Below are 23,895 nucleotides of genomic sequence, written 5' to 3'. Positions count from 1 at the left end.
GAGTGAATAGAAATAGAGAATCATGATACAAATTTTTATTGAGAGGTCCTCATTGGTATGAGCTAGGGTGCACATGCCTTTCATTACATTATCTCCTACAGTTTCTTTCCCATATTATTAGGTTTAAACTTCTCAATTTTCCTCTGTCCTCAGTGCTAGCTAATGGATTTTCCATATTTGGCTCTGATATTTCACATCCTAGCTAAACACTAGTGAAAGGAATCTGAGAAATATAAAGAGAAAAATATTCCCCTTTCCCCTGCAGAAAATTCAGTACTATTCTGCATCCTAGTATGAGTTCTGATAAGCTTGTGAAATGAGAATGTTCACCAAAGTCAGGGCAGAATTTTGGTAAGAATGTGTAACATTCTTGCCATTGTTAAATTGTCCCAAAGAAGTTATTTGTACAAAGATGTCCTTTAACTATGGACTGGACCTATAACTCCTAAACATTTGCACTTTAGTGTTTTATTTAATAACTTGTATCTCTTCCAATGATGATTAAATTAATATATTGGTTTTTAAAAGTTTAAATGAATCTGTAGTTGATTTGTAATGACAAAAGCAGAACTTTACAATGCCCATCTTTTTTGGGTGTCCAGAGGTATGAATAAATCCAAAAATCTCTTAAATGCCTGATTCATACACATGATGGAGACTTTGGCCTCAAATAAATTAATAATGAGCTTTTTGAATATTGACTCAGATAAACTTGTTGAGTTTCCAAATATCACTAATTAAACCCTTGTAATAGTATCAAATTTATTTTTACTTGACCTACTATAATAGATGCATACTAATTATACATATAAGATATATGACCTATGATATATATGTGTGCGTGTATTCAGATATATATTTATTTTTTTTTTATTTTTTTTAAAGATTTTATTTATTTATTCAACAGGGATAGAGACAGCCAGCAAGAGAGGGAACACAAGCAGGGGGAGTGGGAAAGGAAGAAGCAGGTTCATAGCGGAAGAGCCTGACGTGGGGCTCGATCCCATAACGCCGGGATCACGCCCCGAGCTGAAGGCAGACGCTTAACTGCTGTGCCGCCCAGGCGCCCCTAGATATATATTTAATTTCAGAATATTGAGTTGCCATCTACCCAATCCACACCTGTCAATATCAGGCTCAGTTGTTGATACTAATCTTCTCCATTTTTAGTTAATGTATACAAGTGGTTCTCTACTAGTGATAATTTTGCCCCCTAGTACACATTCATCAATATCTGGAGACATTTTTGCTTGTTAGATTTGGAAGGGGGGGGTGTTTCTGGCACCTAGTTGAGTAGAAGCTGGGGATGCTGCACTTCCTATAATGCACAGGACAGCCCCCCAAATCAAGAATGATATGGCCCCAAATTTCAACAACACTGATGTTGAAAACCCTCATACCATTGGTAAATGAATAATAAATAATATATTTTGAGATATAAGAAATTAAGAACTAAATATATTAATTTATTGAACCAAAATCTAACAAGCTACCACTATGCTGCATGGAGTCCTGAAGTTCCAATTGTTACATGTTCCCAATAGACAAAGAACTACTTATTTTTAGAAAAGCAAGGTGTTAAGGTCCTACAATCTGGAGCCATGTCAAAGTTTAGGCTCACGTCTAAGTTTCACTTACTATATGTATGACCTTGGACAAAATACTAAATATCACAGGCTCTTAATCAATTTAGGTTGCTGTAACAAAAACCCCATAGACTGAGCAGCTTAAACAACAGAAATATATTTATCACAGCTCCAGAGGTTGGGAAGGCCAAGGTCAAGGTGCTGGCTGATTCAGTTCCTGGTGAGCACCCTCCTCCCGGCTTGCAGATGGATGCCTTCTTGCTGTGTTCTCTCTCATAGGGCAGACAGATCATCTTTCTTGCATCTGTTCTATAAAACCACTGCTCCCATTCTTGAGGGCACCACCCTTACAAACTAATTACTTACCAAAGGTCCCACATCAAAATACAATTACATTGGGAGTGAGGGCTTCCACATATGAATTTTGGGAACACACTATTCGGGCCATAGTACATGCCTTAGTTTACTCATCTATAAATCACTCATAATAGTACATACATGTTAGATTTACTGTGGTATTAAATTATTTAAAATTTTAAAGTTTGTCGGTAGTAGCTGTCATACATTATATGGTATATAAGTACTATCATTGTATTCCTTGAATACTGAATTTTATAAATAAGTGTCTTCCAAGAATGTGTATGTTTCATGTGGAGATCATTTTCAGGATGAGAACCCATTTTACTAATTCAAAAAAGTATTTCTTTTCATTTAAAAGCATTTCATATTAACAGCATTTTGTTTTTGATGGCACTTTCACCTTCTTGTCTAACATTTTAAACAATTCTTATAGGTGAAAAGAATTAAAATTCACTATCTCTCAAGCAAGGAGAGCTTCCAAATCATTGTACCAAATGAATATTTTCAATCTATCAAAGAAGGGTCGAAAATATTTTTATGTTGCTTATTTCAACAACCAATTATATTCTGCAGAATAGAGCTAGCTGTTGATTTCAATTTTGATTGTCTTTTGAGATAAATGTTGAAAAAAATTGAGTAGAGTGTCCTGTAAGGAAAAATCCTAAGGACAATTGCTAATGTAAGATATGAATAAAGTTTAAAGGATAGAATTGTTTCTATGTTTATGATTTTTAATCTTATTAGTCATTAGGCACACAAAGTTAATGTATAGTTTCTATATATAAATGTACTTATGGTATTTGAAAATATATAATGTATGTTAGAAAAATGTCAACTAAGGCTTATAATGGATTTTCTCCTGCTCCTTCCTCAGACATTTGATCTCATATTTCTATACTCTGTATACAGTTGTGATGATGTGACCCACTGTCATGTCTTTGAGTTCCATATACATTCTGAAAAAAATCCCAAAATGTTGTCTGTTCTCCAGAGCTCTAGTTCATCTACACTCCAATCATTAGATAACTTCTTAACTAAATTTACATCTAGGTTTGGCAACATCATCCTTAAAACTACTCTTGAAATTCTAACTGCAAAAATATAATAAAATATTTAGTAGAAACTATTAAAATATTTAATAGAAATGCATTTCTTGCTCTGCACAATTCCTGGTGTGAATTGCATCCTGTGTATATTTCTTCGGAGATCTTGATTCACAAGTGTCTTTGATAACCGAAGTTCAACCCTGGTCACCATAAAGTCATGCAAAGTGAGACTGCCCAGGACTTGCAATGAATCCTCAAGAGTCATGTTTTCTCAGCCTTCTACTCTCACAATAGAGGCTTGTGGAACTCAGTTTCCAGCTGAGAAAAGTTTTAGTGAGTTTCGATAGAGGTTTGGCTCCCTATCCTTCCAAATAAAAATTTAAAAATATTTATACTTAAAGTTTCCCTACAACAATACATGAACTCAAGTTTAATAATGATTAAATTATCTTTTAATTTTGTATTTATTTTTAGATTTTCAATGCTTAAATTTAAAAGTATCTTAAAATCCTGAGTGAAATTGTTTTGCCATATGGAAAAATATTTTTGTTTTACTAACACTTTTCATTTTGAAAACTGTTATTTTAATGAATTTTACGAAGTCCATTCTTCAGATAAACTTAAAGTGTGGATGTGTTAAGTTGAAAAGAACAAGATGTATAGATTAAACTCTTCAATTTGCATAATACTCTATTGAATTAAAAAAAATGGCATTTATTTGATGAATAGAACTTCCTCTCTATGGTCTTCCTCCCAGAAAGCATTAATTCCAGTCAACCATGAGATAAACATCAGAAACACAAATGGAGGGACATTTTATAAAATGTCAAATCAGTGTCCCTCAAAATTGTCAAGAACATCAAGAAAAAGCAAAGTCTAGAAAAAGTTACAGAGCAGAGTGGGTTAAGGAAACATGATGCCTAATGTAAAGTGTTACCCTGGGTTGGATCCTGAAACACAAAAAGAACATGAGGGAAGATGGAATGAAACCTGAATAAACTGAGGAAGTTAGCAGATAAGAATGTGCCAGTTGCTTCCTTGGTTCTGACAAATGTACCATATTGATCTAAGAAGTTAACAATAGGGGGACCCAGGGGTGGTGCATGTGGGAACTCTCTGTACTCTGTTTACAACTTCTCTGTAAATCTACAGTTATTTTAAAATACATAAAATAAATATTTGTGTAAGATATATCATTCAGCAAAAGGTCAACAGATTATACAAATGAAGTCATAAGCAAAACTTGCCAATTCAAATAATTGATTTCTTTATATCTTTAATCATTTGGTAGGATAGAAATTTAGAGCATGGTGACATTTATGAGAAAGGCCAAAACAATATACTTTATCTATGTGGAATTAAGAGAGGGCCATAGGGAAACACAAAATTCACAATTAAATTTAGAACTTGGAAAAATACAACTGTATCTATAATGGCAAAAGAGCCTCCCATCTTTCCTCTTGGAGATGCTTAGAAATTAAATGAAACTAATGAACAGAAGACAGTATGAATATCTAAATTTTACTTGCAAGTAATTTACTTTGTCCAGATTCCTAGAAAAATTTAATCACTCCAACCAGATTTTAATTACATGGTTAAGTCAGTACAACAGAAGTTTCTAAAAAGATGAAATCATCTTGAACTGTTTCCTGAATCCCCCCAATTCTGTCTCCACTCTTGTTGAGTAATCAATCACACGGTCACATGGGATCAAAGAGGCTGCCGCTATTTAGGGAAAGAGACAATATGGCATACAACTAAACCAAATTAGTTTGTTTTTTAAACCATAATGTAACACGGTTGCACATATATATTCTATCTTCACCTGAGAAATAAGGATTTTATTTGGAGCACTCTGATACAATAACCCAGTTTGCATTTGCAGCAGGAGAAAAGGTATTTCCCACCCAGGAGAAATCACAATCTAACCTTTTAAAGATGGACGTATAGTGGCAGCTCTCTAATATTTGGAAAAAGCAACAAATACATGACGATAGCAGGGCTTGCACTCGATTTGTCTTAACTGGGCAGCCATGGCAACCACTCTTGAGGACAAAATTTAGGGAAGATGGAGAGGAGGATAAAGGTCTTTGACTGGTGGCCCAAATTTATTTTTGCCTGGCCCTTTAGTTCTAGAGAAGGTAGAAATACTCTGACATTTTTTCCTCCCACCAATTTGTAAAAAAGGAACTCCAATGTTACATTGAGATTTCATCAGTCCCCTGCGGGGATGACTCCGTCCTCTCAGGAAAGACTTTGGCATTAATTTAGACACTGGTTCAAATTGACTCCTCCCCTGTGTACCAGGAAGACGTTAGAGCAAGTAAATGATTTCTCACTCAGTTGGCAGTCCTTCCTAAAGGCTATGGATTAAACCTCACGGGGAAGAGAAAATACAATCGGGAAAAATGGTGCTCCTCAAAGGCCTACAGTAAGAGCCCAGCACAGCTGGCAGGAGCCCAGAGAGGAGCCTCCCTTGACCTAGGCATTGGATTACCTGATGGTGCCGCTATAGTCTCTAATGTGGGACACTATGCCCAGGAGGTGATGGATCCCGGAATGTCATTTGAAGGGGACGAAGGATTCTCTCTCTATACAGCGACCCAGGGAGAGGTGACATACAGAAAGTAGTTACTGCATTTCAAAAGTAATGAAAGATGCCCTATGATTTGTTAGGGCTTCGCTCAGCTCCAGTTTCCTGAAGAGTCAACCCAGAGAAGTGATCCTCTTTCCGTGGGCCTTTTCTTCTTAAATGTGCTAAATTCAGTATCCACCTTTTGGAAAAAACATTGGGACCATTATCGCGCCACACATGGGCTTCAAACTCAAGTGGTTTGCGGGGAGAAACGGCCCGGAAAACGTGCTCTCCACCCCATATACATTTGGCCTGAGTGTGACAAACGCGGCCAAATTCACCTGCTTTTTTCTCCCAGTATTGACTGGGAGAAGTTTCCGTTCCAAGATTTTCACACCATGTTTGCATGTAAGTTTTGAAAACCATTCTGAAACAGATGGCTATCAAAAACCTGAAAAAGCGAAAATCACTTGGAAATTTAAATTTAGTAAAGTAAGAAACAGGCTCTCAAGGCTATAATCCTCATAGTAGTGAGATAACCTACTTTTACGCTATGAAAAAAAAAAGGGTGTGAATTTAGAAAATTATTTGGTTTGGTAAATAAATGTAACTTTTTGAAACCATTAGTCTGAGTAAAAGGGAAAAAAGGAAATAAAAGAAAAAAAATAAAGTAGAAAAAATTGAATACAAACCAGTATGACATTTCTGGTTTCACCGCTAGAAACCATGATATTTTCACAGTCTCAAACCTTGTCGTTATGAGATTATCAATTTGACAAAAATAGTAACTTACATTGAGTAAATCAAAGTACTTAATTGATTATCAAATATTTAAGCATTATAATTATCCACACATGAGAATGTTGTTCAACTTTTACAGTTCAGTTCTATTGATAATATTACACTGATATCTTTAATATCCTGGATTAAGGGATCCTGAAAGCACAAAGACCTGTATCTGGAATTGTAAGCATCTTTCTGTCAAAACAAATAACTGGTATATATTTAATATTTAATATTTTATATTTAATTTAAAATTCCCTCTAGGTAGATTTTCTGGAAATAGAATGTATAGGACACTTCTGTTTTGCCTACCTTCTATTTGAAAACATGCCACTTACTGCGTCTGTGGGTCACAACATTTTGCACACTGTGATTTGAATGAAATATTTAAAAATCATATTGCACTATTGTCATAAAGAAAAGCAACTGAGAGAATAAGCTTTCTACAATTTATAGAATGAATTTACAATGGCTGATTTTATTATTAAAAGAGGAAACGTTCTTTTGCGTTATAAATTAATAGAACATGGTATGGAAAGGAATAGAAAAGTTTTTCTATCTAATTGAAATTGGTACTGTACTGGATCACTATGTAGTATTGTAAGTCCTAATCCTTTTGATGCCATTTTTCCTTTTGGAAGCTATATTACACTCTTGATATATTTAGTTTGAAGGAGTCTCCACACTCCCAACCATTTAGCTCCCCCCCAAAAAATTATGTTAAGTGTGGGTGAGACAGAACTTTTCTATAATCTGCCAGATCAAACTATTTTTAAACTTTTTAGGTTGCTTGGAATTTTATCCTGTGTATTGGATATCTTTCCCAAAGTTTATTTTTTCATAAGCATGACAATCATTTGTTTAATTGTGACATGTGAACCAAAAACCAAAATGCTCATAAAATTTTAAAAAATGCAGGTGAGTGGATTATTAGAAAGTGAAAACTGATGGGACCACCAACCAAAAACTTGCCAGAAACTTTCTTGAGCCTTACTGCTTTGGGCTCTTTTCTTTGCCCTAAATTTTAAGATAATCATTCACTGTATCATCTTCCATTTATTTGTATTACCACCTAAATATGTATCCCTTAACATCCCTAAACCTTATGGTTTGATTTATATATTTAAGAAATATCTGATTAGTAAACTAGAAAACAGATGATACTCTGTTATTAATGTATCTGAAAGTCTGACCTATTTTGTCATAAAATAGAAGAAATGTTCACATTACAATGATCAGAAATGGTTGAATTCCCGTTATTACCTATTTACCTGTTTCAGTGGAAGAATTAGGGGGACATGACTAATGATATGTAAATTGGCAAGAAAGAAACACTATCAATTGTAATTATTTGTCATTAATGACTTACCTATAGGAAACCCAAGAGAATGAACTAATAGTTAGAAAAATAATAGGAAATAAATGATAAGGCTTCAGAGAGCTCTCTGACTTCATTAGACTCAAATTATCTTCTTTTATTGTAACATTCATAAATAATAAAAAACAGTTAACTCAAAATAACATTTCAAAAGTAAAGCTACAGAGCAATATGTAAAAATTGTATATTTCTTATGTATTAAAAATCAATTAGCAACATAAAAAAGACTGGATCAGATTGAGATGCATAAATGTTTTGTCCTGATCTGGTTTTTAATCTGATATTGAAAATTATCTCTAAATTAATTTATAAAGTCAATATAATGACAATTACAAAGCTAGCAGAATTTATTCTTAAATCTATTTAAAAGCTCTTCTCAATAAAAATACATATGAAAGCATAGGAATAAACATTTTGATAAAATAAGGGAATGCATTTTGATAAAACATGTGTCTTTATAAAAAAAAAAAGAGGCCTTTAAATCACCCATATTTTCTTTAGATCTGAGGTTTGCATTTAAAAGTTTAATCAATTTGAAATTTATTTTCCATGATGTGAGATGAGAAAAACAAGTGATCTGACCATGAAGTAACTAGCCAAGGACCTCACTGGCATTTCCTTCACTCTTCCCTCAATTGCTTTAGAATGCCTTGAACTGAGTTTCATTTTATAACTAAAATCTCATAAGAACACCTTTATTTTAATTTTGTGATACTAAACAGAATTTACAATCTTATATCATCCCAAAGCTATTTCAAAGGGTTGCTTGTATGTACGATTATATGCACAATAAGGATGAATTGAAACAAGTGTAGAGCATTGAGTGTCACCTTGCTACCCAGGGATGCGAAGATCTGCAGAGTGTTTAAGCATTATATTGTGCGAGGGATCAAAGTAAAAATTAAAGAAGTAAAATATCTTTGTTCACTTTTTATACTTTAGACTTCTTCATCAGCAGACACCACTCTCTTCCTCCTCTTCCTGTTGTTCCTTCTCCTCCTCCCTCTTTATAGATCCTTTGTATAAAGGGGCAATTTTTTCCTTTTTTTTGCCATTGCAAAGTTGTACCTCCATCTCACACTTCATATATTAGTATTTTTCTACTTGCAGTTATGTTATGGAATCATGTGATAAAGTTATTTTTAAGTGTTTAAAATGATTTTTTAAAGCAAAATAAACAACTTCAATATATGCAGGGAGATAAATCATTAAAATTGTCAAAAAAGAGACATTTAAGCTTCTAGATAGATTTTTTTATTGTCATGAACCAGATAACATATATTGCTCCAGTCTGACAAGATAAATAACTGAATATCGTATAGTATCTCCTGACATCCTTCCCAAGACCCAAACCTAGAGATCCTGTAATTACAGAACGTTAACAAACAACCCTAAATGTTGAAAGCATTGATGGCTTTCTGTCTAGCATAAAGGCCAGTGCTAAGCGCTGCAGTGTGAGTCCAGTAGTAGATGGTGAGGGAGGCAAGAAAGTACCCGTTAAGGGTACTTGGGTGGCTCAGAAAAGTACCCGTTGGAGGAAGGCACTTGATGTGTGCTCACCTTTCTTCTCCATGTTGCTCTGGATCAATCTTGCCTTCTCATACTTTGTATTATCAGAAAGAAATGTGGTTTTGGTTCAGCAATCCTGGGACAGGTGTGAGTGAAGACGTGGGGATCAAGGTTGTTATAAGAGAGAGTCTGTAATCTTCAGGCAGGCAACCTGAAGACCCAGGGAAGAGCTGGTGTTGCACTTTTGGTTCAAAGGCAATCTGAAGACAGAATTCCTTCTTCCTCCGAATACCTCTTGTTTTTTGCCTGAAGGTTTTCACAGTTGACTGGATGAGGTCCTCCCATATTATGGATGGTCATATGCTTTACTTAAATCTACTGATATGAATGCGAATCACATAAAAAAAAAAAAAAAGTTTGACAACAAAACCCAGACTAGTGTTTGACCCAAAAGTGGGTATCATGGCCTAGCAAAGTTGACACACAAAACTAACAATTAATCAGTGTGGCCGAGTGGGAGGTGACTGACCTGAAGGGTTTCTCACCTCTCCATCCCCAGCTAGAGTGCCACAAGTGAGGGCTGAGATTTGACCCTTCCTTCTTGTGTATTTCACCTGCCAATTTACCTGATAACCCCAAGGCAATTTGAGCTCACAGGAAAACTATGCTGGTATTCTGGCTACCATAATGGCCTTAAAGAGAAATAAATTAACTAAGAAACTAACAATAGACAAAATAGAAAAAAATTTTTATCTCTGCTACACATAAACACCCTGAAAAGGTCATGAAATAATATTGTAAATAAAAAGCAAGAATAACCTGATAAAATGCTGACTCAAAGGGAAATTGTACGTATGAACGATAGCAGGAGTGAAATAAAAACTCTGTAGATGAACTAAACATCAAAATAAGTAGCTGAGGAGATTTAATTAAGCTGGAAGATGCCATTAGGGAACTCTTCCAGAAGTCATAAAGAAGTGATAATGATAAGAAGTCTATGCAAGCAAAGTTAAAAGACACGGGGAGAGGCGTGAAGAAATAGAAGAGACAACAGTTATATGCTGGACAAGAGCACTCACTTATCATAAAATTGGAGTCCCAAAGGGAGAGAAAAAAATCAGAAGTATCTGAAGGAATATTTATCAAGAATTACTAAGTAAGAAAGACAGAAGAATTCAAACCTAACAGCTGCTGGAAAACTAAAGAGGCTAGATAACCAAATCCCACATGGGACAATAGACAGTGAACTTCAAGAATACTAAAACATATAAATTTCTAGAACCTTCCCGAGACCAATTATGAACCAATAGTCAGTTTTAATTTAGAATTTCTAAATGTGATATCAAATGGAGACAAACATCATTTAATATTTAAAACAAATGCAGGGAAAAAATTATGTGTTTAAATATATTTGACAATGTGTGTTCAAAGGATTTTTCTGTTTATTCATTCTTACAGGGAGAGTTTTGCAGACGTAGTGTTTGATGAAAGAGACAAAGTGGCAGAGACAGAGAAACCCAAGGGGCAGCAGTACATGCAAGCAGATAGAACTATAAAAGTTTCCACGTAAATATCAAAGAGTATGTCTCTTGCACTTTTCTTGAAGCAGCCATTTGAAAAGGGAGCATCTAACGTAATTTTTGAGAGAAGCGAGGCTGCTTAAATGTAAGTTACTTTATAGATTATTCCTTTTTTAACATATATATTAATTTAGTATAATTTAGTACCCCCAAACAAATCTCTTTAAATTCGAAAGATGGAAAATAAACAGAATGAAGTAATTTGACAATAAACTTTAGAAAACATTTCACAACAACAAAAAATTATCATTTATAAAAGTTTTCACAAATGTGATTGTTGGTAAATCATTAATGTACTTTTGCTGAGAGCTAGCAAATCGTGTGAGCAAATGATGACAGCTGCTAACTGCAATTTTAACCATGTTCTGGATTGTTTTCATTGGGGTTTCAAGTCCATTTCACTCTTTGGTTCCCTTTCTTCAGCTGATAGATATATCTTAATGCATGTTAACTGAAGGGACTTCCCAAATTCACTCTGCATTTATAAAAATTGAATTTCTAAACTGTGTACATGACATTCATTCCTGGTTCCTATGTCTACTATCCCACTGCTTGTATTCTGTTGCTTTGCAATCAACTGCATTATTTTGCTTTCAGATATTCATGAATTGCATTGACCAGCAAGATAAAAGATGATCTATTGGTTAGGGTGAGGAAATCTCACAACTTCTTCTCCACAGATACTTCACATTGTGCTCAGAACCTTGTACTAAGAACAAATCATTGCTTACCTATCAATATTTAGGTAATTGAAAATACAGATCATCCCAGGCCCCCAGCATTATGACTTCTACAGTGCTAGTTCAATAAATTCTTGCGTTAGCAACAAAATCCCTTCCCAAAACCCCTTCTAGGAACTGTTTGTGTAACCCTGGAAATTTGAGGAAGAAATAATAGTTTTCAGCCAAAAAGAAAGGAAAAATGTTTACTGTTTATAGTCATTTGCTTCTTACATTTTCCATTCCCCAAACGGCAAAAAAGATAAGACTTGATACTTTATATACATAAGTTACAGACAAGTTTCAGACATTGTTACTCTAGGAAAAAAAGACCTTTCAGTAATATTAATCATTAAATTTCATTCCCATTGGGGCGCCTGGGTGGCTCAGTCCGTTAAGTGTCTGCCTTCCATTCAGGTCATGATCCCAGGGTCCTGGGATCAACCCAGCTCTGGCTCAGGGAGCTGCTTCTCCCTCTCCGGCACCCCCCACCCCGTTTGTGCTCTTTTTCTGTCAAATAAATAAAATCTTTTAAAAAGATTCATTCCCATTATATTTGTCAATGCATTAGCACATAGACTAAACACATAGAGAGTTTGTCCTTAAGAAAATCAGTGGCGAACACTGAAGCATACTGTTAAGTATAAAATTATTTTTTTTACCATGAAGCCACAGAAGACACAGAATTTAAATTAATTAGAATGATTACATAAATCCATGCCAATGTGAAATGTTAGGCTACCAGTTGTCCAGAGGCAAAGATGAAATTATTCTTAGTTTATGGTCACATAATTAATCTCATAAATATATTTACCCTGTTTCTCTGGATCTATTAAGATTTTCTGTGTTGTCATGGAAATTCTAATACCACATATCTTTATTTCTTGGTGGGAAAGGACTTACCTATGAAAGGAGTGTGCTTCAGGGATAAATGGCAGAGTTTTTTACTCTGTCCTGGTAAAGATTATTTCTGCTGCTGATATTTACTGAAATTTTAAGAAGTGTACATGCATGATGTACTTGCATTAAAATACAATTATGCTATTGGGGGGGGGGTTCCAGAAAATAAAATACAGGTATCTCCTGCTTTTCAGAAGTTCGAATAAGCCACTTCACTTTCCCCAAAGACCTACTTGTACCTGTTGTCACTTATTGAAAGAAATCTGGAGAGGATTTTTGCTTTTAATTAAAAAGGTGAAAAGCAGAAATAATGGCCAGTGTTAGTTTTGCAGTGGGTGGGTGAGGGGCAGTGCACACCCTAGCGGCCAGTGTGGTACCACCCGGCTCCTTCCCCTGAAACCAAGCTCAACATCTCAGGGTCCAGCCCCCAGGGCTTTAAACTGTGAGTGAGCATCTGGGCTTTATCTCTATTTTGTATATCCATTAGCAAGATGTGTCTTAAGGTAGCAGAAAAGTCTGAAAGAGGTGATTTTTGGTGTCTGGGAATGCTCATAAATTTTTCCTTATAAATCAATGGTAATCGCTTCTCTGCTTTATGTCATTTCAGCTGGTGAAAGGTTTCATAAGAACGTAAGTCCTTTTGGAGAGTGGAGGAAACCTGTCATTAAACACAGAATCAAAAACAGAAAAGAAGCTTCGAGTTGTACGGCAGAAAAGTCACCAAAATTGGTTGGGAGGAGAGCAGAGAAACAGACTGGATTTTCTCTTTAGAATTCCCCAGATTCAAATTTAGTGGCCCAAGGATTTCAGGAAGGAGATGTTGAAGGGAGTGGCTAAAACAGGAATTTTAAAATCAGTAAATTCCCAGTTTCCATGACAGTTTCTACTGGCCCTTCCCCAGTACAGTGAAAGAAATTTACCTTATTAGAGGGTAAACCAAATCTCTCTGAACTGAGGGATACAAAGCAAAGTTGAGGATGAGGGTGCAAACAAGATATGTGAACGGAGTCAATTTTTTTAAAGATTTATTTATTTATTTGGGTGGGGTAGAAAGGGAGGGAGACAGAGTTCTTGCTGAGCAGGGAGCTCCATGTGGGGCTCCACCCCAGGACCCTGAGATCATGACCTGAGCCGAAGTCAGATCCTTAACCCACTGAGCCAGCCAGGAGCCCCTGGAGTCAACTCTTAAATACAGCTGGAAGTCTCAGCACACTTCATGCAAACTCCCAGAATGTTGGCTGCCAGACCCACAAAAACTGCCACGAGGAGTTGCATAATCAAGTGATCCACTAAACTATGGAACTAATATCACCAATCAGTTGAGATACTCAAATGAAAATTTTAAAACCCCAATCTTGTATATGAATAACACATCAAGTGTCAGGATGTATCTGAGAACACCTGATAATTTAAAGAGCGGCAAAGACAGAAAGAAAATAAATATATTGAAAAAACACATATGATTTATATTTTCAGATATAGAAGATAGAAAATGCAATAGAGTCAGCTTTTGAAAAACCCAAACACACACATGAAATATATGCATAGACTATGCTATATAGCCATATTTTTTAAAATAAAAAAAGAGTGAGAACATCATTTTTAAAAAATGTTGCAAATATCCTTAAAGTCTAGTTGAATGGGAGATTGCTGGCATGTTATGAGGGCTTCAGCATCCAATACGTTAGGATACATTTTTTTAAATACATGAAAAACATATGACCTCACATAGATATTTAGCTGGAAAGAGATTTTAAATGGACTTTCCAGATAATGATGGGTATTCTCTGTCCTGAACAGAAACTGATGATTTGTGGGATCCGTGCTGTGTGTATTTGAGAGATGGTGACAAATCAGTGAGAAGAGAAACAAAGAGAAACAGAAATGGGGAAGAAGGAGAAAAGAACAAATGTGGAGAGAAGAGACAGGAGGCTGGGGGGGAGGATGAAGAGAGGAGGAAAAGCCGCAGGAAGAGAGGGTTAGAGAAAGAACAGGAAGGAGAAGACAGGAAGGAAAGCACAAGGCAGAGAAGAAACAGCTGAAGTTATCAATTCAGAGAGAAAAAATTAAAAATCTTAGCATAATCTCGCCTTCCAGCAAACCATAGATTATTTAATTTTTAGATAGCATATTTGGTTCTTTTCCCATGATAAACTTTATTTTTATTGACTTAGTGATACAAAGATTCATTTCAAATAGTTTGAACAGCTGAGAAGTTAAATTTATTTATTTTTTTAAAGATTTTATTTACTTATTTGAGAGAGAGTGAGTGAGAGAGAGAGTGAGAGAGAGCATTAGCCAGGGGGAGGGGCAGAGAAAGAGGGAGAAGCAGACTCCCCAGAACAGGGAGCCCAATCAAAGTCAACTTGCAGTGAACACGTAAGTAGCACCTTAGAAGTTCAACATACTCACACAGCTTGTATGATTTCCTCACCTTTCTTGCCGGGGGATGGGTAATTCTCTGGCCTCAGATCTCCAGAGGATTCCATCTACACCAGAGTTGCTTTCTTGGCTCACCTCCCCACCTTTAACTTTTCCCAGGAAGGAGGGTCTGACTCAGACTGGAGAGTTTTATTGATGAAATGAAAAATGCAAAACAGAGTATGTCTGGAGTCCTCACTAAAGAATGTGTAATTCCTGCAAGAAGGGCGTATTCTTTCACCCCTATGCTGAAAGAGGGATGGCCACTCCAGGACAGGTTGCCTCAATAGCAGATATTTTGAAAGCTCTTTTAGCTGGAGATTTTTCACCTGCTCTCATCACCCCATCCTTCTATTGCCTGACATGTAGATTTATGTGGATTTCTTGCAACTTATTTCTTAATGGATTTCGACCTGGGAGGTTTTACATTGTCGTTCATTTGTTTGTTTTAATTTTGGCATCCAAGATGGAGTGTCTAGGATGTTAGTCAGTACACCTAACATTACCACCCCCAAATCCAACAGTGCTGAATATCTATTTAGTGTTTTATTGATGGCTTTACCAAATTCATGCTGGGACAAAAATTTACTTCTTAAACTGAATTTTCTCTCTTAAACAACTCATCACGTTATTTTGCAATGTATAATGACTAGAAATGACTATATTAAAAATAATTGTATACTTAGACTTGTATGTTTTAATTAAGACATTTTTGTTGGTCTTACTTTAATGAATGTAACTGAAAGGCATATAGTGGACTTTGTGTGACCCAGAGCATTGTACAAAATCTTACAAATTCCCCACATTGAGATCCTTGTTACTAAGATCGAATATAGAGATCAAACAATATCTTGAGTTAATGATCATGATTGTAATTGGTTATATCATGAAAAATCATTTAAATAAACATTTTGCTCTAAGCAGTGGCCAATGCTAGATTACTTTCTCTACTTTTGAATTGTCTATTTTGAATGCTAAGTTATCTTTAATAATGTTGGTGGTTTTATATTCATAACAGGCCAATGGGCATCTGATGAGTTCTGGACAGATAAGAAACTGAAATATCCTTCTGAATAATTAAAAGAAAAAATATTTTTCTGGCATTCAATCAATAAAGAAAATCTTTTTTCTGTCTTATTTATTTTACAATAATTTTGGTTCATTTTTTTCTTATGACCTTCATTTTTAATGTCTTATTTACAATTTCACAGTTATCAAATTATAAGTGTATTGAAGTTCTGTTTTCTCTGTGACTTTCTAGAAATGAATTGCCTAATGAGTATCTGGTAGTTTTATATAGCTATGAATACTTAAATTTAAAATTAATTAAAATAATATGATTTTTTAAAAATTAATTTCATGGTTGACCTAGCCGCAGTTTAGACATTTAATAGCCTCAGGTGGCTACTATTACTCTATTGGAAAGCACTGAATTACAAACATTTATAAACATTTTCATAACTGCAGAAAGTCCTGTAGGACAACATCGTTCTAGCAAATACCTTTATTCTACATATGAATCTTTTTTTTTCTGATAGAGAAGTCTGGGGTTTTAGGCATGGCAGCACACTACAGCATATCTAATGCTTTTGCATTATTTTAACGTATATTAATAAAATAATTTAAATAGTCTTTTATAAAGTGATGGCTATGTCATTAAAAACAATAGCTAAATGATAATATTCTGATATAATTATTTAAGAAATTCTAATCTAGTATTAAAATTATTTGGAATTTTATTAGGTAAAAAATTTTTTAATGTTTGTATATATGTGCGTATGTAGATATATATATATATAGAGAGAGAGAGAGGGAGAGTAAGCGAGAGAGAGACCCCCGATTCCCTGATTAAAAGCTGACTCCTTCTGGGGCGTCTGGTGGCGCAGTCGTTAAGCGTCTGCCTTCAGCTCAGGGCGTGATCCCGGCGTTCTGGGATGGAGCCCCACATCAGGCTTCTCCGCGGGGGGCCTGTTTCTTCCTCTCCCACTCCCCCTGCTTGTGTTCCCTCTCTCACTGGCTGTCTCTCTCTGTTAAATAAATAAAATCTTTAAAAAAAAAAAAAGCTGACTCCTTCTTATATCAAGCTATTTGTGATACAATTAATTATTTTTACCAACATATATTTAGTAATGTCCAAGTGCCAGCTACAGGGAGTATAAAGATAAAGAAAGCAAGAGCACCATCTTTTTTGGTGGGGCCCTATGAGGTGATATTGAGGCAATATGAGTTTGCCATGAGCTGGGGACAGGAGTGGGAAGGACTACTTCTGAATTGATTCCTTTGCCCTAGGTACGGAGGCCCAGCTGCATATGGTAGAGCAGAAGCGGACCCAACACAGAGCTCTATGAATACCTCTTATATATTTATTTCTTTTTAAATGCATTTCAAATATGTGCCTGAATGACAAGGCTAAGTGCCAGAAGCATGTCCCTGAATAGCAAACTCAAACAGTGATGACCTCACGTGATCTTGAAAAAATGTGACTCTAGATCAATATCACAGCTTTTGTTCACTGCAGTGTCTTGGAAGTGGGCACTTTACATATTTCTCATTGCAGAAGAACTTAATGTCATATTTTCAAGATTGTCTGCATTGCCCGAAGCTCTTAGCTCTTATATTCCATTTTAAGGTTGGATGAGCAGCGCTGCCTTTATGCAAGCGGCTTTATCGACCATGAATAACACCTGCAATTGACTAGTCATGACTCTAAAGAAAGGGTGCAGGAAACAGTAAAGCAGGTGACATATATGGACTACAGTGGCAGATATACTAAGAGGAGGAGAGGATACTCTCGGTTGAGTTTAGAGTAAAACAGCAGTATAATGTGTGCGTATCAGTGTATTGTTTTGAATGCAAAGACAGTGCTTACGAGTATTTTGTGCTACTCATATTTCACATAGCCAGTTTAAATCCTTAGGGAAATTTATTTCTTCCAGTTAACTGGATATTATTCTGTCAAGTTCATCTATCGTTGTCCATCACAAGGATAGAAACCAAGTGTTTTATTCAGAAAATTCTTATTCAATGAACTGGTGTTTGATAGCCTTTGATTCACACGTCTGCTAGTTGAAGTCATGCTGAATTTATATGCTCTATTTAGAAGCTGAGACTAAGTCCTTTTCCTAAGTAGAATATAAAAATTAATTAGGAAATTTTTGAGAAATAGTAGATCAGAGCCTAGCATTATAATTGCATAGCATTATAAACTATTTGTACAATAAAAAGCAATGGCTTGGATATTAAAATAGCCATGTTTTATTTTTTTAAAGCAAGTATTTTTTTTTAATTTTATTATTTATTTGACAGAGATAGAGACAGATAGTGAGAGAGGGAACACATGCAAGGGGAGTGGGAGAGGAAGAAGCAGGCTTCCAGTGAAGGAGCCTGATGTGGGGCTCGATCCCAGAGTGCCAGGATCGCGCCCTGAGCCGAAGGCAGACGCTTAAAGACTGAGCCACTCAGGCACCCCTATTTTTTAAGATTTTATTTATTTATTTGTCGGAGAAAGAGAGAGACAGAGCACTAGCAGGTGGTAGCAGCTGACAGAGGGAGATGCAGGCTTCCTGCTGAGCAAGGAGCCCAAAGCACGACTCGATTCCAGGACTCTGAAATCATGACCTGAGCAAAGGCAGACGCCTAACCTACTGAGCCACCCAGGTGTCCCTAAAATAGCCATGTTTTAAAACGCAAATAATACTTATGAGTATAGCACTCAATGGATCCTTTTGATGTAATAGCATGAAGTTTCTTACTGAAATGAATCCAGGGCCACTATATAATTATTAAATCATATTTTATACTTAAACATAGTAATTTTTACTCAAATGTTAATGATATACATTTTATTTTTTAGACGACTTTGGTTAACAATTTCCAATTCTACATGATAAATTCTGCAGATATTTGCTAAAACAAGGATTCTAATACATTACTAAATATATATATGTATAGATATATACATACCAATTTATGATTGTATTAGTCTTTAATGTATGGAATAAATGAGCTAGTAGCCCATTGTACATTTCTTGAAAAGAAAAAGGAACACAATTTTGGGAGTTTCTTGCAGTTAAAAAAATTTTCAGTTGTAAAAGTACTTTTCATATTCATAAAAGTAAAGACTGGTAAATCTTCTAAAACTCCTTTTGGTGTGACTGTCAACAGGACACCAAGTCCAAAATTCTCCATATTTTTAGAGAGATGCTATGCCCTATAATACCCTTAAATTTTATCACTTTAGACTTCAATATTCACCAATGGATTGAAACAAGATTCTTTGTGAAATAAGATTGTGACTCATGCTTCTGAAATCTAACTGCATAGAACCTGAAAAAGTCATGAATATAGATGAGAAAGTACTGCTGATTGAAGCAAGACATCTACAAACTTTTACTTTGAAGAAGCTGTTTAACACGAACGTGTGGCTGAAAATAACAGCTTCATTTGTATAATGGAAATATTTAACTTATTATTATTTGTTACTTTCAACAGTATTTCTTAGTATTAATTAGCAAGCAGCTCTGAAAATATGGATTAATAAATTCTAGTGCTAAGTGACACCCTTGCATAATAATTCTTATGTCATTCTTGTATAGAAGAACTGGACTCAACACACAAGAAGCTAGGAAAAGTGTTTTGACATCTTAGAACAAATAAAATAATGTTTTATCATACACAGCTATCTTGTATCCACAATAAATTTTACATTATGTCAAACACCTACATTCTGTGGGTGTAGTAGATATTATACATAGGATCTAGGGTCCTATTAAAGATATTTGAACAATTATATAAGGGTGTGCTTCCTCACACAAAGTCAATACAAATTTGGCCGGTTTTTAGCAAGATTGGTTATCTCAATGGGAAGATAGTTCCACTGGCTCTGTATATACAAAAATAACATGAAGATAACATGTAAAAGACTCTGTCACAGGTTGAATTCCTAAAGAAGTAGAAACTAAAACAGATTAACATGCAGAGTGTTTATTAGAACATGCTCTCAGGATTAACACTTGAGGGAAAGGGAGAGAAAGAACACTGGGTAGAGTGAGGAGTTGGTCTAAACAGAGTCTCTCCAAAGGCCTCCACCATCATAGAAGTGAGCTCTTAAGACCAAGCAACCCTTCAGAATGTTCCAGGGTGGGGCTAGGACACTGGGATTTGGGGCCCAAGATGACTAGTAATTGGTTGCAGGTTGCGTAGGAATAGGAGATGATTTTGAGCAAAGCGACTCTCTTTAAACAATTCCCGAAAAGTCTGAAAATGAGAGCTATCACCTGCCACCTTTCAGGGAGCTGGGATTAACGGGAGATACAACACAACTGTCATCACCCGTCCTAAGAGATTATCTTTACATAGTTCTATAGTCCAGGGCATGCAGTTTTCTAGCAGTATGGCTTGGGCCATACAGCCTCAATGGCAAGAAACCTAAAGANCCATACAGCCTCAATGGCAGGAAACCTAAAGATAGTGGATGGTTTAGATGTTAATTTAAAGCATTTAAAGCAAAGATCTAAAAAAAAAAAAAAAAGCAGCAAAGATCTAAAAACTAATTTTAAGTTGATTATGTATATACATATTTATTTATACTATATGTACATATATAATAATGAAATTTAGTTGTCATTCATAAAATGTTATGTGAGTTTTTAAAACTTCAGTTTACCATTATCCAATAAAGTTTTATACAAAGTCAATCACACCTATTCGCTCGACCTCTATAAACCGTATAGTAAATAGACAATTGAATTATACATATTGTAGAATTCAGTGTCTTTGTTTCTTCATGTGCTGTTATCAATACTTAAGATCGCTTATTGATGGATATCTGTGCTTCTAATAATGATACAATTATATAGTTGTTTTATATGATATTAATGACTGACATTTATGGTGAAAATTTACAAGAAATTGAGATAAATCAATAATTGAAAAGATGTTTATGAAGAATTTCAGTGTATGCAATATTATGCTAAATTCTTTTAAATGACACAACCGAATATGTTTTTATATCTTTTGAAAAAATTATAATCTAAGTGGGAATATAAGACAAAAGCAGGTAATTAACAATAAGGAATACTGAGAATGCTGGATTGTAGGGAAAATGCTTCATTATATCACTTGGAGCCCATGGGTTGCATAACTATTAAATCAAAGAGTTGGCTTAGTTCTTTGAAAGAGAAATAATACTTTAAGAGCTTTTATATATGTTAATTATATATGTATCTATATACACATACATATGCATATAACATATTATATTAAAATAAACACCAAGTAGAAGATGCCATTCTTCTAACTATACCAACTGATCTTTATTTTAATTTAGATTATGTTTTGATTTATACTACAGAGTTATACCTCAGTGTTTTTAAATACTTTTAGTTCTTCTTGCATATATTCTTTTTAACAAATTTGAAGTTTTGCTTTTCAAATTTTATACATTTCTATCATGTATTTAATTGGAACTGTATTAAGCTAATTCTGGAGAATTGTCTATTCTTAATAATTATCTTCTCATTGAGGAAAATGAAACTACCTTCCAGTTATTTATTTTTGTTACATTCTTTTACCCCATGTTGATTTTTCTTTGTTCTCCATAGCTTTTATATTCTCTGTTGTTTTGTTTTGTTTTGTTTTTCCTGATGGACAGTTAGTTTTCTTTGATTCCTGATCTTGTTTTATTCTATTGGTGTTATATTCTCACATTGCCTTTGTTTAATTAAATTCGGGTACCAATTAATTGACTAAAAATGCAAGAAAGTTGCAAGGAATTTATTTCTCACATGTGAGCTATTGTTATGTCATATAGATATGTGTGAAAGACACTGTAGAGATTTTTTCCTCACATTTTCCATATATGAGTAGCTTGGGATAGAATTTATAAGGTGTGTGCACATTATTATTCCTTCCCTTGCAAATTTAAGTTTAGTGATATATCCTGTAAGAAATGAGAGCTAGATGTTAATGTTTATCAACTTTTCTATAACTTGAAATCATGGGGGAGAAGAGGGAGAAGGAATCTTCACCATTTAATACAGGAAGCACTGAGCATTGCTCTCACTATTTAAGGTTATTAGATAATCCATAATTTTCAACAGTGTTCAATTTATCTCTGATATTTTAGGTAGGAGAGGAGAATTCCTTTCCCATGGATAGAGAGGCTTAGCTTTCAAAAAAATTTTTAATACATGTGAGAGCATAGGGGATTTTTCTTCAGTCAGAAAGAATTTATACAAATGTACATACCTCCAGATTAGAACTTTATTCCAAGCAGTTATTTTCAGCATTCATAAATTGAAATTTAGAAAGAATAAATTGCCTCTTAATTTTTGTCTTTCCCAATTAGAAGCATCAGCAAGAAATTTCAATGGTTTTTAATTTGTCATACTGATTCTGGGCCCTAGGAAGAGGAATAAAGTATCATTTTGTACAGAACATCAGAAGTATAGTGAATTGAGATGTATTTTTTTTAATTATTGGATTTAAATTATTAAATAATTTAAATTATTAAATTATTGAATTAAATTGAGATATATTTTTAAATTTTTTAAAATTTAAATTAAATTGAGATATATTTTTAATATTGTTGGACTTAAATACTTCAAATTAAATTATTTTTGAATTAATTGCCAGATTATACAAATTACTTTTTTATGTCTTAAAAAAGAGAAGGGTGTCATATGTGGGAAACTTTTAGTATATGTTTAGGGGGTGTGTATCTATATGTGTGGTGCGAGGGGGCTGGGTATGTCTGTGCATTTTAAGACATATTATATATCTAATATTTAATATAGAATATTTAATGTGCCATTAAATATATTTATATATTATATGTTTAATGTATTATTAAATAATATAGTTATTATATCATTTTATATGCTTAATATTTACTTTATATTAATTAGTATTATTAGTATTTTTTTATTATGTTCAGTTAGCCACTGTATCATCAGTTTTTGATGCAATGTTCAATGATTCTTTAGTTATGTATAACACTCAGTGCTCATCACAACACATGCCCTCCTTAATACCCATCACCCAGTTACCCTATCACTNGTTACCCCATCCCCTCACCCCCATCCCCTCTGAAACCCTCAGGTTTTTTTCCTGGGGTCCATAGTCTCTCATGGTTCATCTCCCTCTCTGATTTCTCCCCCTTCGGATTTCCCTCCCTTCCCCTATGGTCCTCTGTGCTATTACTTATGTTCCACATATGTGTGAAACCATACGATAGTTGTCTCTTTCTGCTTGACTTACTTCACTTAGCATATCCCCTCCAGTTCCATCCATGTCGATGCAAATGCTGGGTATTCATCCTTTCTGATGGCTGAATAATATTCCATTGTATATATGTACCACATCTTCTCTATCCATTCATCTGCTGAAGGGCATCTTGGCTACTCCACAGTTTGGCTACTCCACAGTTTGCTGCTATAAGCATTGGGGTGCATGTGCCTCTTCTTTTCACTAAATCTATATCATTGGAGTAAATACCTAGTAGTGCAATTGCTGGGTCGTAGGGGAGCTCTATTTTTAACATCTTGAGGAAACTCCATACTGTTTTCCAGAGTGGCTGTACCAGCTTGATTCCCACCAACAGTATAAGAGGGTTCCCCTTTCTCCACATCCTCACCAACATTTGTTGTTTCCTGTTTTGTTAATTTTTGCCATTCTAACTGGTGTAAGGTGGCATCTCATTGTAGTTTTGATTTGTATTTCTCTAATGGCTAGTGATGTTAAGCATTTTTTTCATGTGTCTGCTAGCCGTTTGTATATATTCTTTGGAGAGGCGAATGTTCATGTCTTCTGCCCATTTTTTGACTGGGTTATTTGTTTTTTGAGTGTTGAGTTTGAGAAATTCTTTATAGATCTTGGATATCAGCCCATTATCTGTAATGTCACTTGCAAATATCTTCTCCCATTCCGTGGGCTGCCTCTTACTTTTTTTTGACTGTTTTCTTTGTTGTGCAGAAGACTTTTATCTTGATGAAGTCCCAAAAGTTCATTTTTGCTTTTGTTTCCCTTGCCTTTGGAGA

Source organism: Ailuropoda melanoleuca, chromosome 3 (assembly GCF_002007445.2).
Source record: "Ailuropoda melanoleuca isolate Jingjing chromosome 3, ASM200744v2, whole genome shotgun sequence".
Classification (NCBI taxonomy): domain Eukaryota; kingdom Metazoa; phylum Chordata; class Mammalia; order Carnivora; family Ursidae; genus Ailuropoda; species Ailuropoda melanoleuca.
This window is presented reverse-complemented; position numbering follows the sequence as displayed.